The 11,241-nt window shown below is 35.0% G+C and overlaps 1 long non-coding RNA gene across 1 annotated transcript in view; it reads left to right on the top strand.

Moving 5' to 3' along the window:
* The first annotated feature begins 236 nt into the window (after window positions 1–236).
* Window positions 237–11,241, top strand: part of LOC141502289 (uncharacterized) — a 68,834-nt gene continuing 57,829 nt past the window's right edge. The window contains exon 1 of the long non-coding RNA XR_012472485.1: window positions 237–435. This is a non-coding gene — a long non-coding RNA (uncharacterized LOC141502289). The remainder of the gene's footprint in view (window positions 436–11,241) is intronic.

Here is an 11,241-nt window from a genome sequence, read left to right as displayed (position 1 = left end):
GTGCTAAGTGCTGGGAATCCAAAGAAGAAAAAGATGGTCCTTGTCCTCAAGGAGCTGCAATATAATAGGGGAAGACAGTACAAAAACAGAAGTTAAAAGGGCATGGAGACCTATGGAAGGTGTGAGGAGGTGTCCAGCAGGGAGTGGGGAAACCTAGCTACTGATAGAAAACAAAAAATTTCCTGGGAGTTCTGAAAGTGTTTAAATCTGGAACCCTCACCCTTTTGTAGTACCTCCTATCCCCAGCATTGCTCCCTCCCTCTAATTTCCAACATCCTCCCAGATGTTCCATTTTAGAAAGGTATCCAAGGCAACCATCTCATCACTTCCCATCTAACTGTACTCTTGGATCTCATCAGAATCTCTTCATCCTACAAGTCATATCGCTCTTTAACCATTTTCTCATCTGACTTCGGTACTCTGGACTCCCACCAGGTACCTTTGTGCCCTCCAGCTCCTTGTTATGTCTTGTTTTTCTCTATAATTATTGATTGTGAACTTTTTGAGGCATTATTTTTTTGCTTTTCTTTGTAGCCCTAGCATTGTACCTTCCCTAGAGTAGATGCTTAATAAATTTTTATTGACTGACTGACCCATGGTCATATTGCCAGTAAATGACAGAGAAGACACTTGAGCAGCCTACATCTTTTGAATCCAAAGGCAGAACTCTTTCTATTATATCACAGTGTCACAAACTCCATATATTAACCTTGAACTTGCAGAATTGATAAAAGTAAAAGCAAAGTCATAATTCTGGTTTTTTTCCTCTCCTTTGCTGGTGATTTTTCTGAGTAGGGTTTTTTTTTTTTTTTTTTTTTAGGTTTTTGCAAGGCAAATGGGGTTAAGTGGCTTGCCCAAGGCCACACAGCTAGGTAATTATTAAGTGTCTGAGACTGGATTTGAACCCAGGTACTCCTGACTCCAAGGCCGGTGCTTTATCCACTATGCCACCTAGCTTCCCCATTAAAGTATGTTTTCCTAAAAGTGATTTGCTTAGTCCTCTCTTGTCTCTAAACATTCTGCTTCCTGGTATTTACTTTGTCTTTACTTAGTTAACTATTATTTCTACTCAGAGGTGATTCTCAAATATATATTCCATCCCTGATCTTTTCCTGAGCATCAGACCTAAATTCTTCTTGTCATCACCAGCTGTATCTTTTGGTCATTCCTCAAATTCAGTGTAAAGAAATCAGGCATTTATTCCTAACTAAACTCCTTACTTTGCTAATTCTCTCATTGTTTCCTACTGAGGCACTTAACTCTTCCCTAGATTGACTTTGATTCATCTCTTTGTCCTATATATTTAATTACTAAGATATTTCAATTCTAACTTGGAAATAGATTTTGAATGTTTCCTTTTTTCCTCCTATTCTTGAAGTGCTAACCTATAGATCTCACCTTGCTGCTCTACAACTACAAAACTGAACTCTGCAGTCTAGAACAGGGCTATCCATTCTTTAAAAAGGCAAAAAAAAATAGACAATATATTTTGATTTGTCTTTTTAGTGAGAGGTCTGTGATAGTTTGGCATTTAGTAAACCCACAAGCAGTCCCATAAAATTGTTGGAGGGGGCAGGCCACATTTTGGACAGCTATGGTCTAGAATATGATTTGATAAAGACCATCATTTCTTTCATTTTAAATATTATTAAATATATAAATATTAAATATAATATTAAATATTATAGCAGAATGCCATTGAGTACTGAGCATGCATTCTAGTACTACCCGTAGAGAGTACTACCCCTGACTTCTAGCCCAAGTTGTGCTCCCTGCATATTATACTTTACATTTGTTTCCATTAAATTTCAATTTATTAAATACAATGCAAATAATCTAATAATTTAAATCTTATTAGATAAATTCTGTTCAGTCAAAATGGTATATATCCCTCTGTATGATGTCATCTTTGTATCAGATAAATTTGCCATCTGCACCTTAATATACTTGAACCATTGTTAAAAATGTTATATAGGCACCCAGGGTAGCTTTATTTATTACTTTATTCCCCTCTTTGTTCTCTCTTCTAGGTTGTGAGTTTCATGAAGGCAGAAAACTGGCTTGATTAGCTTTGCATTCTGAATACCTACAAGTTTCTTATTTCTAGTAGGTATCTAACAGATGGCTGATGATAACTAGGCAACATTTATATAGCACGTTAAGGTTTGCAAGATGCTTAACAAATATATTACTTTATCTTTAAGACAATCCTTAAAGATAGGTGCTATTACTCTCCTTATTTTACAGATGAGAAAATTGAGGCTGAAGGACATTGTGTGATTTGTCCATAGGGCCAGTATTTGAGTGCAGATTTGAACTTATGTCTCCTCACTATTGCTGGTCCCTCACTATTCCTGGTCTACCTAACTTCTTCTGAAAATGAAAACCTGACCCACTTAAAAAGGAAGAAATTTTAGGGTAGATCATGTCATATTAAATAGTAGCATTTCTGGTAAAAGATGATACTGTATCCTATACCTTTTATTCTCAGAAGGATGTGTAAGTTGGCAGTTCTGGTATGTAGTGTCCATTATGCCACAGACTGCCTGGCTCTGATTCTAATAAAAGGTATGATTCATTCTAGGGCAGCTAGGTGGCGCAGGGCACTGGCCTTGGAATCAGAAGGGACAGGAGTTTGAATCCAGCCTCTGAGACTTAACTATCTATGTGACATTGAGCAAGTCCACTTAACCCTGATTGCCTTGCATCCAGTCATCCTGATTCATATCTGGACATTTGATCCAGGTGACTCCAGAGGAGAAAGTGAGACTGGAGACTTAGCACAGCATCCCCCTCACTCAAATACAATTCATGTGCTTGTCATGGCATCATCTTTCTGGTATCATAGTCTTCTTCCAGAATGAAGGACAAACATTATTATTCAGGCTACTTGGGTATATTTTTGTCTGTGAACAAAAATTTGATTTTAAAATGTAGACCAATGGAAAATGTTACATTGAGAAAGGAGACACCATTTTATAGTTTAAGAGTCAGGGGTATTTGATTCCTATTCCAGCTTAGCAACTTAAATATGCATTTGGGGAAGTCACTTTCTCAGATCTCTTGACTCTATCTTCTGACCCCACTTGGCTCATAATCCAAGAATTCCTTTGTCAACTTATTGTTTTCACTGTTTTACAGTCAAATTTTACTTGCATACATCTCACTTAATGCATAAAGTGTTATCAGTATTTAGGATGCCTTGGGTTATACATTTTAGGAAAAAAGGAATTAGATTATATTGATCTCTTTTCCATTCCCATTTGATGTGTCATTGCCTTTTCTTGAAATGTTTCATAAGCCAGGAAAATGAGACCTGTATACTCAAACTAGCTGTCTAACAATTTCTCATTTATCAGTATTATTATATAAATATTAAATAATCTTAGTTTGCTTATTTTTAAAATGAGTGGATTTTCCTAACTAATATCTGATAGCCTTTAGAGTTTTTAATGCCCTGATTCTAGGTAATGAAGAAATCATTCTTTCCCTGTTTATGTTTCCCTGACTTTCTCTTTTGTTTGTTATTTTGTTTTCTCCTTATCTCCCTTTTGTTTATTATTTCCTTTTCCCCTTTATCTATTACTGGGTTGGAATACGTGAGATAACTGTCTAAATTGAGCAATGTGACATGCCTAATTAGAATTTTTTTTTCCTCTTGCTACTTTTATCCATGAATACTTTTTATTCAGAATCTATCAGGATTCTGAAAGATAAAGGAGAATTGTGAATATTTGAATCCTTAGATCTTGGACAGTTGTACTTAAGGAATAGATTATTTGGTAAGTTTTTCCAAATTAGGAATGAATTAGATTATTTGGAAATAGAAGTAATTTAAAAGGAGATTAAACTAGAAAATAGGTCTTGTTTATATCCTGACTTTGACACTTAATATTTATGTAAGTCAGAGTTTCTGAGGCTCAATTTACTTGACTATAAAATTTAGGATATTATTTGTGCAGCCTGCCTCACAGGATTTTTTTGAGAAAAGTTTTGTAAGTATTAAAGATCTGTATAAATATTAGCTATTATTTCATTTTAAGTACTAGATACAAATTGTTATAATTTATTTTATCTTGAACAAAGAATCTTTGATAATGAGGGCATTTTGGGGGAACATTAGACTTTATTTCATATGAGTAGAAGATCTAATGGAATTCACTTTAAGAAAACTATCTGAAATAAATCATACTCTGATCTATTAATTTTTTATATCTTTAGTGCCAAGAAGTGAAATTTGTTATCATACAAAAGAGAAAAATAACTTAATGAGTGTTCATTAAAAACTAAGCAGAGGGGTGGCTAGGTGGTGCAGTGGATAAAGCACAGGCCCTGGAGTTCAGGAGTACCTGGGTTCAAATCTGTCCTCAGGACACTTAATTACCTAGCTGTGTGGCCTTGGGCAAGCCACTTAACCCCATTTGACTTGCAAAAACATAAAAAAAAATAAGCAGAAATGCAATTTTACTTAAGAAATTCAGTAAATCATTTTAGTTGAAAATGTACTTTTTTAGGCCTTTGAATCCAAAATCATACCCTGTCTTATGAATGGTTGATTCAGGGGATTTCAAAGCTGCTTCTTAGAATCACAGACTTAAGATCTCTGACATTTCTCAAGGTACTGATGAAAGCAGCTGAATTTGTTAGTTATTAGAGGAAGTTTAATTTTCTTTAGAGATAGGCCAATTAGAGAGAGCTTGGTTTTGGCACATCTAATTCTTAGGTTTCAATGCTACCTCCATTGGAGAACTGTTTTGGGGAGATAACCCATGTTGAACCTTGTAACACATACATTTTAATGAGTGTGTTAGTTTTACCACCTGCTGAAGTAGAGTTGGAGTAACTGTTGACCTGAAGTGAATGCATGTGTTCAGTATTAATACTGCATGTCTGGATTCAGACAGCAATCTTTCATTCTGACATGTACATAGTCAAAGTAAATTAATGTTTAAAACCTGAACAGTTCAATCAGTGTGTGCATTCCATAATAATACTTTGGATGCAGTTTACATTGAAATGTTAAATACTTTTATTTATAAAATGTACTGTTGCACTATGCAGTATTCTTGGATACTGAAATTTATATAATTTGCAGTATTATTTTGTTACTCTGATTTGTAAATGGTAATTCCTTAAGAAAATTTGTTCATTTGTTTCAGTTGTGTTTGACTCTTTGTGACCCCATTTGGGGTTTTCTTGGCAAAGGCACTGTGTTTCCCCATATTTCCTTCTTCAGCTCATTTTTATGGATGAAAAACTGAGTCAAACAGCACTAAGTGACTTGCCCAGGGTCACACAGCTGGTTAGTGTTAGAATCCACAATGGAACTTAGCTGTTTCAGACTTCAGACCCCAGCATTTTATCCATTGCACCACCTAGCTTTTAGGAGGAGGGGCCTAATTTTATCAGATAAAATCTTTTGCAGACTGTTTAGTTAGTTTTCCAAGTTTTTGTTTATCTTGACCATGATAAAAGATGTTTTGATGACTGTAAAAAAATGCTCTCATCTCTGCCATTATAGAAGTTTCTTCATGTTTGTCCTTTTCCTCTTTTTTTTAAAAATTTAAGGCAATGTGGTTAAATGATGCTCAAGGTCACACAGCTAGGTAATTATTAAATTCCTAAGATCAGATTTGAACTCATGTCCTCCTGGCTCCAGGGCTGGTGCTTTATCCACTGTGCCACCTAGCTACCCCCTGTCCTTCACTTTTTTTTTAAGATTTTATATATTTTTGAGTTTTGTGGTTTTTTCCACAATCTTACTTCCCTCCCCCCACCCCTTCACACAAGGCAATTTGCCAGTCCTTTACATTGTTTCCATGGTATACATTGATTCAAATTGAATGTGATGAGAGAAAAATCACATCCTTAAGGAAGAAACATAAAGTATAAGAGATAGCAAGATCAGACAATAAGATATCAGGTTTTTTCCTAAATTTAAGGTAATAGTCCTTGGTCTTTGTTCAAACTCTATAGTTGTTTCTCTGGATACAGATAGTATTCTCCATTGCAGAGAGCCCCAAATTGTCCCTAATTGTTGCATTGATGGAATGAACAAGTCCATCAAGGTTGTTCATCACCTCCGTGTTGCTGTTAGGGTGTATAGTATTTTTCTTGTTCTGCTCATTTCGCTCAGTATCAGTTCATACATATCCCTCCAGGCTTCCCTGAATTCCCATCCTTCCTGGTTTCTAATAGAACAATAGTGTTCCATGACATACATATACCACAGTTTGCTAAGCCATTCCCTAATTGAATGTCCTTCACTCTTGAAGAAGAACATGGCCTCAGGGAGGTGATGACATGACAAGTACATGAATTGGATTTGAATGAGGGGGTGTCACAAGCCTCACTGTTTCCTCCAGAGTCAGCTGAAGCCAGTGGCCAGATATGAATCAAGATGACTGAAGGTGGCCCTGGATGCGAGCCAATCAGGGTAAAGTGACTTGGTCAAGGTCCCACAGCTAGTAAGTGTCAAGTGTCTGAGGCTGGATTCAAGCTCATGTTCTCCTGACTTCAAGGCCAGTGCTCTGTTCACTATGCCATTAGCTGTTCTTCACATTATTAAATATAAAAGGATATGACTGAGAATATTTTGTGATCATATTGGCACCCTAGTTTCTCAACTTGTATATGTTGATTTTAAGAAATGCCAGATGTTGTAATAGGGAAATCATGTTAACGTTTATTTAATAAATTCACTTATAGACAAAAACCTGTTAGTAATAGGAAAGCATCTTAAAATTCATTTTATGATCCAAAACCACATTGCACAAGCCATTGCAACCCATTTCCTGTTTTGTCTTCTTTCTTTAAGAGTTAGCTTTTTTCCCAGCTGGAAAATTCTGTCATGGAATTGAGTGTTCTTATTATTTTACTTGGTAATTGTTTGTTATTTATGTATCATGAATGTGTGTCTAGTGACCATAATGAGAATATATGTGATTGATGCCATATGAAAACAAGACAGTTTTCATAACACTTTTGTGTGCTTAATTTCAAAGAAAAAAATGAAGTTATGTTTATTAGCAAACATTTTAACTTGGGAATTATTTTATGGTCCAATAAAATGGCAGATGGAAGTAAACCCATTATATTTTGAGTTATATCTTTTATTAAAATCAGCATCTTTTATATTTTGCCCCAGTAGTAAAATAAATGCTGTTTTCCTTCCCCCTCCCCCATTGAATTTATTTCTTGCAGGTTTGACAATTTTTCTTCTAAAAATATTTTAGCTCTAGTTTTGGGTTCATCGAATATAAATTGATGTTATATTGAATATAGTCTTTTTTTATGATTAATCCCCAACTAGTCTTATTGTCATAGAAAGTATTTTCTAGAGTACCACAGAGTTAGATGTAATTTAGAAACATTGTAGAGAGAACACTTATTACACAGGATTTTCAGTGATTGATGTGCTGCCCTTTGTATATAGATATGACCCTTTGTATATAAAAGTGACCTAGAGCTTTTCCAGGACTGATGAATTTGGAGTGATCCATTGCTGACTTGCACCCTTTTGTCACTCTCCTGTGCATTTGTGTTGTGCCTGACCAAATTTAAGAATAGAGTCTTATAGAAGAGAATGGTTATAGAGGACAGTGTAATTAATTGGATTATACTGTGATTGAAAATTGGTTTCATTAGCTACATGTTCATTCTAACTAGGCAAACTAATCAGCCACAGACAAATTGCATATACATCATTTGAATATGTTAATCATTGCTTTGTTGTTATCTACAATTTTTGTTTCTATTCTTATATTTCAGAAACAGTGTCCTTAATTGTCCTTGATGAAAACGACCTTTTTTAGGAAGAATTAGTTTTTTGGTCATTCATTATTTTTTTTCTTCTTTAAAAAAACTTAAACTCTTAAATTAAAATTTTCTCTTAACAAGTATTTTAAAAATTAATGTCTCTCTTTTTACAAGTTTGATAAAATTTGAAAAATAAAGCTCTCAATACTTAGTTATGTAGTCTAGCAAAATAATTCTCATATTAGTTATCTCCAAAAATGTATCTCTTTATGCATTTTAAGATCTTCAGTTCTCTATCAAGAATTGAGTGACATGTTGCAGTTTAATTCTCTTGAACTTTTGCATTATCATTGCATTTATCACAATTATAAAGACTTTCATGGTTGTTCTTTATAATGTTATTATTGTGAGAATTATTTTCTTAATTCTACTTAATTCTTTTTTTGCAGTAGTTCCTAGAATTCTTCCCAGTTTCCCTTGAAATTATCTGTTACATCATTTCTCATGACAAAAAAAATTAATTAGCATTTGTTTACTACACTTTGTATATCTGTTTCCCAGTAGGAGGATACTTTCTTAATTTCCTTACTCCTATCAATATTTTTATACATATTGCTCCTTTTCCTCGTCCTTTGATTTTTTTGGGGGGGGTTTGTCTAGTAAGGCTAGTATTGGGTCAGTTGGTTAATCAATAAATATTAAGTGCCTAATAAGTGTCAAACACTGGAATTGTAAAAAGAGGCCAAAAACAGCCCCTGCCCTCAAGGAGCTTGTAGTCTTAAATTGTGTGAAGGGGACCATCATGCAAACATGTATGTGCAAAGCAAACTATAAGATAAATAGGGAGTAGTAATTAAAAGAGGGAAGGCATTAGAATTGATGGGCTGGGGGCGGCTAGGTGGCGCAGTGGATAAAGTACTGGCCCTGGAGTCAGGAGTACCTGGGTTCAAATCCGGTTTCAGACACTTAATAATTACCTAGCTGTGTGGCTTTGGGCAAGCCACTGAACCCCATTGCCTTGCAAAAAAAAAAAAATGATGGGTTGGGGATGTCTTCCTATAGAAATTTAGGTTTTGATGGACCTTAAAGGAAGCCAGGAAGATCAGTGTCAGAGCAGAGGAAGGTGTCTTCCAGGCTTGAGTGAAAATTAGAGGAGGTGGCTAAAGCTGAGAGTTGAGGTATCTTATTCGTTCATAACTTAGATGTGAAACTTGTTACAAAGACTTCTTTCCCAGTGTCCTGTTTGCTTTCTAAGTTTTACTACATTAGATTTGTTTGTGCATGGCTAAACAAATTATAGTATATGGTTGCAATGGAATATTATTGTGCTATAAAAATGAAGGGAATAGTTTCAAAAAAACCTGGGAAGACTTAAATGGACTGATACAAGATGAAGTGACCAGAACTAGGAGAAAAACATACAGTCACAACAGTGTTAAGATAAACAACTATGAAAGAATTAGTAATTCAGAGCAATACAATAATCCATCAGAATTCCAAAGGACAGATGATGAAAAATGCTCTCCATCTACAGATAGTCTAACTGATATACTTAGAGTGCTAGTTGAAGCATATTTTCTCCTTGATTTTTCTTTTAAAAACTTGATTAATGCAGAAATATATTTTGCATGAGTCAATATATGTGTGTGTATATTTATATAATCATGTATAATATGTATCATTTTTCATACTGTCTCAAAGAGTGGGACATGGGGTAGAGGGAGAGAGAAAATTTGTAATTGAAAATAAAAATAGTATTTAAACAAGATTTGTGCAAAAACAAATTTTATATAATCAAAATTGACAATTTTTTTTGTGATCATCTCTTTCACTTGATTAGTCATGAACACTTACCCTTTTCTTAGATTTGAAAGGTAATTTCTGCCTTGCTTCTCTAATTTGTTTATGTGGCTGAATTCTTTTTTTCCATTTGAAGCTTTTTCTTGGTATGGAGTGTGAGATGTTAATCTCTAGATCTAATTTCTGCTTACATTACTCACAGCTTACATACAAATAGTGAATCCCTCCCTTGGTAACTGTTGTCTTTGAGTATGTCAAGCAATCTGCTTTTCTCCTTCTTTGTGTTATGTACCTAAGATTCCATAATTTGGTTATTATTTGTATAGATGCCTCTACTTTTTTTCTTTTTCTTATTGTCTAAATTCTGTAGTTTTTTGTCTTAAGTATTATTCAATTGAAACTATTGCTTTCTTAATTACCAAATCTGTTGGGGGTTTTTCCCTCAATCCTTATGCTTTTGACTTAACTGCTGTACTTGACAGCACTGATCACTTTCTCCTCTAGGACACTCTTTATTTCTTTGGATTTTCATGACCATGCTCTCTTTTGACATTCTTCCTTTTCAGCTGCTTCTTCTTTGTTATGCCATGCCTAATATGGTGGGTCCCTCCAGGGTTCTGCCCAGGGCTGTCTTCTCTGACTACACTTTTATTTGTTGATCTTATCAGCCTCCAGTTTTAATTATCATTGTTTTGCTAATGTTTCCCAATTCTCTTTCCTGAGCTCCAAGCCCACATCACCTAGTGCTATTTGGTGTTCCTAAGGCATCTCAGAAACAGCATGTTCAAAACAAACCTCATTATCTTTCTTCCCAACCTCATCTCTCTTTCCACCTTCCCTTATGACAAATGTCAGTGGGAATGTGGGAAAATTGAAACTGAGGGGAGCATCATCCTTTCTATCACCTATTTCCCAAGCTCATCAGTATTATCCTCCATCCTTCACTATTATATAGCCAGTCAGTTGTTGAATCTTCTTGTTTCTACCTCCATAGTGTCTCTATATTATGTGACCTTCTCTTCCCCCACTCAGAGACCATTTCAGGCACTTCTCACTACTTGACTAGACTGTTGTCTTCTTCCTACTTACCTGAACTATTTTTTTTTTTTTTGCTTGGCCCATATCTTTCTTTTCTTCAATCCATCCTCAACAGAGCCTACCAAAATGATTTTCTTAAAATATAGATTTGATAATGTCACTTTGCTTTCAGTGAATTCTAATGACTCTAGAATCAAATATAAAATTCTTTGCTACTTAATACTCTTCATAACTTGGTCCCTTTCTATTAATAAAAAAAATATAGATCTTCTTTAGAGTCTTCTTACATATTATTCCCTTCCACATATTCTGTGCTCCAGCCATATTGACTTACTTGCTGCTCCTCTTCCAGGATGCTTCATTTCCTTCATTTTCCTGCCTTGGTACAGATGGTTGCCTAGGCCTGGAATGGCCTTTCCCTACTCCTGCTCCTTAGCATACCTCCTTCCTTTCAAGACTTGGTTCAAATGTTACCTTTGGTAGGAGGTGCAGATGTTTGCCTGCTTTCCTTCTGTGCTTACCTTTCATCTACTTAGTATATCTCTTGGATGCTGTTTTTTACACATGCTTTCTTTCTTTTCTTTTAGAATTTATGTAAATGACCAGAGGGCAGGTTCTCTTAATGGTTTTTCTTTGTATTTCCTG

This window comes from Macrotis lagotis, chromosome X (assembly GCF_037893015.1).
Source record: "Macrotis lagotis isolate mMagLag1 chromosome X, bilby.v1.9.chrom.fasta, whole genome shotgun sequence".
Lineage (NCBI taxonomy): Eukaryota > Metazoa > Chordata > Mammalia > Peramelemorphia > Peramelidae > Macrotis > Macrotis lagotis.
Note: the sequence above shows the minus strand (reverse complement) of the source record. Positions and strands in the feature narration are given on the sequence as shown.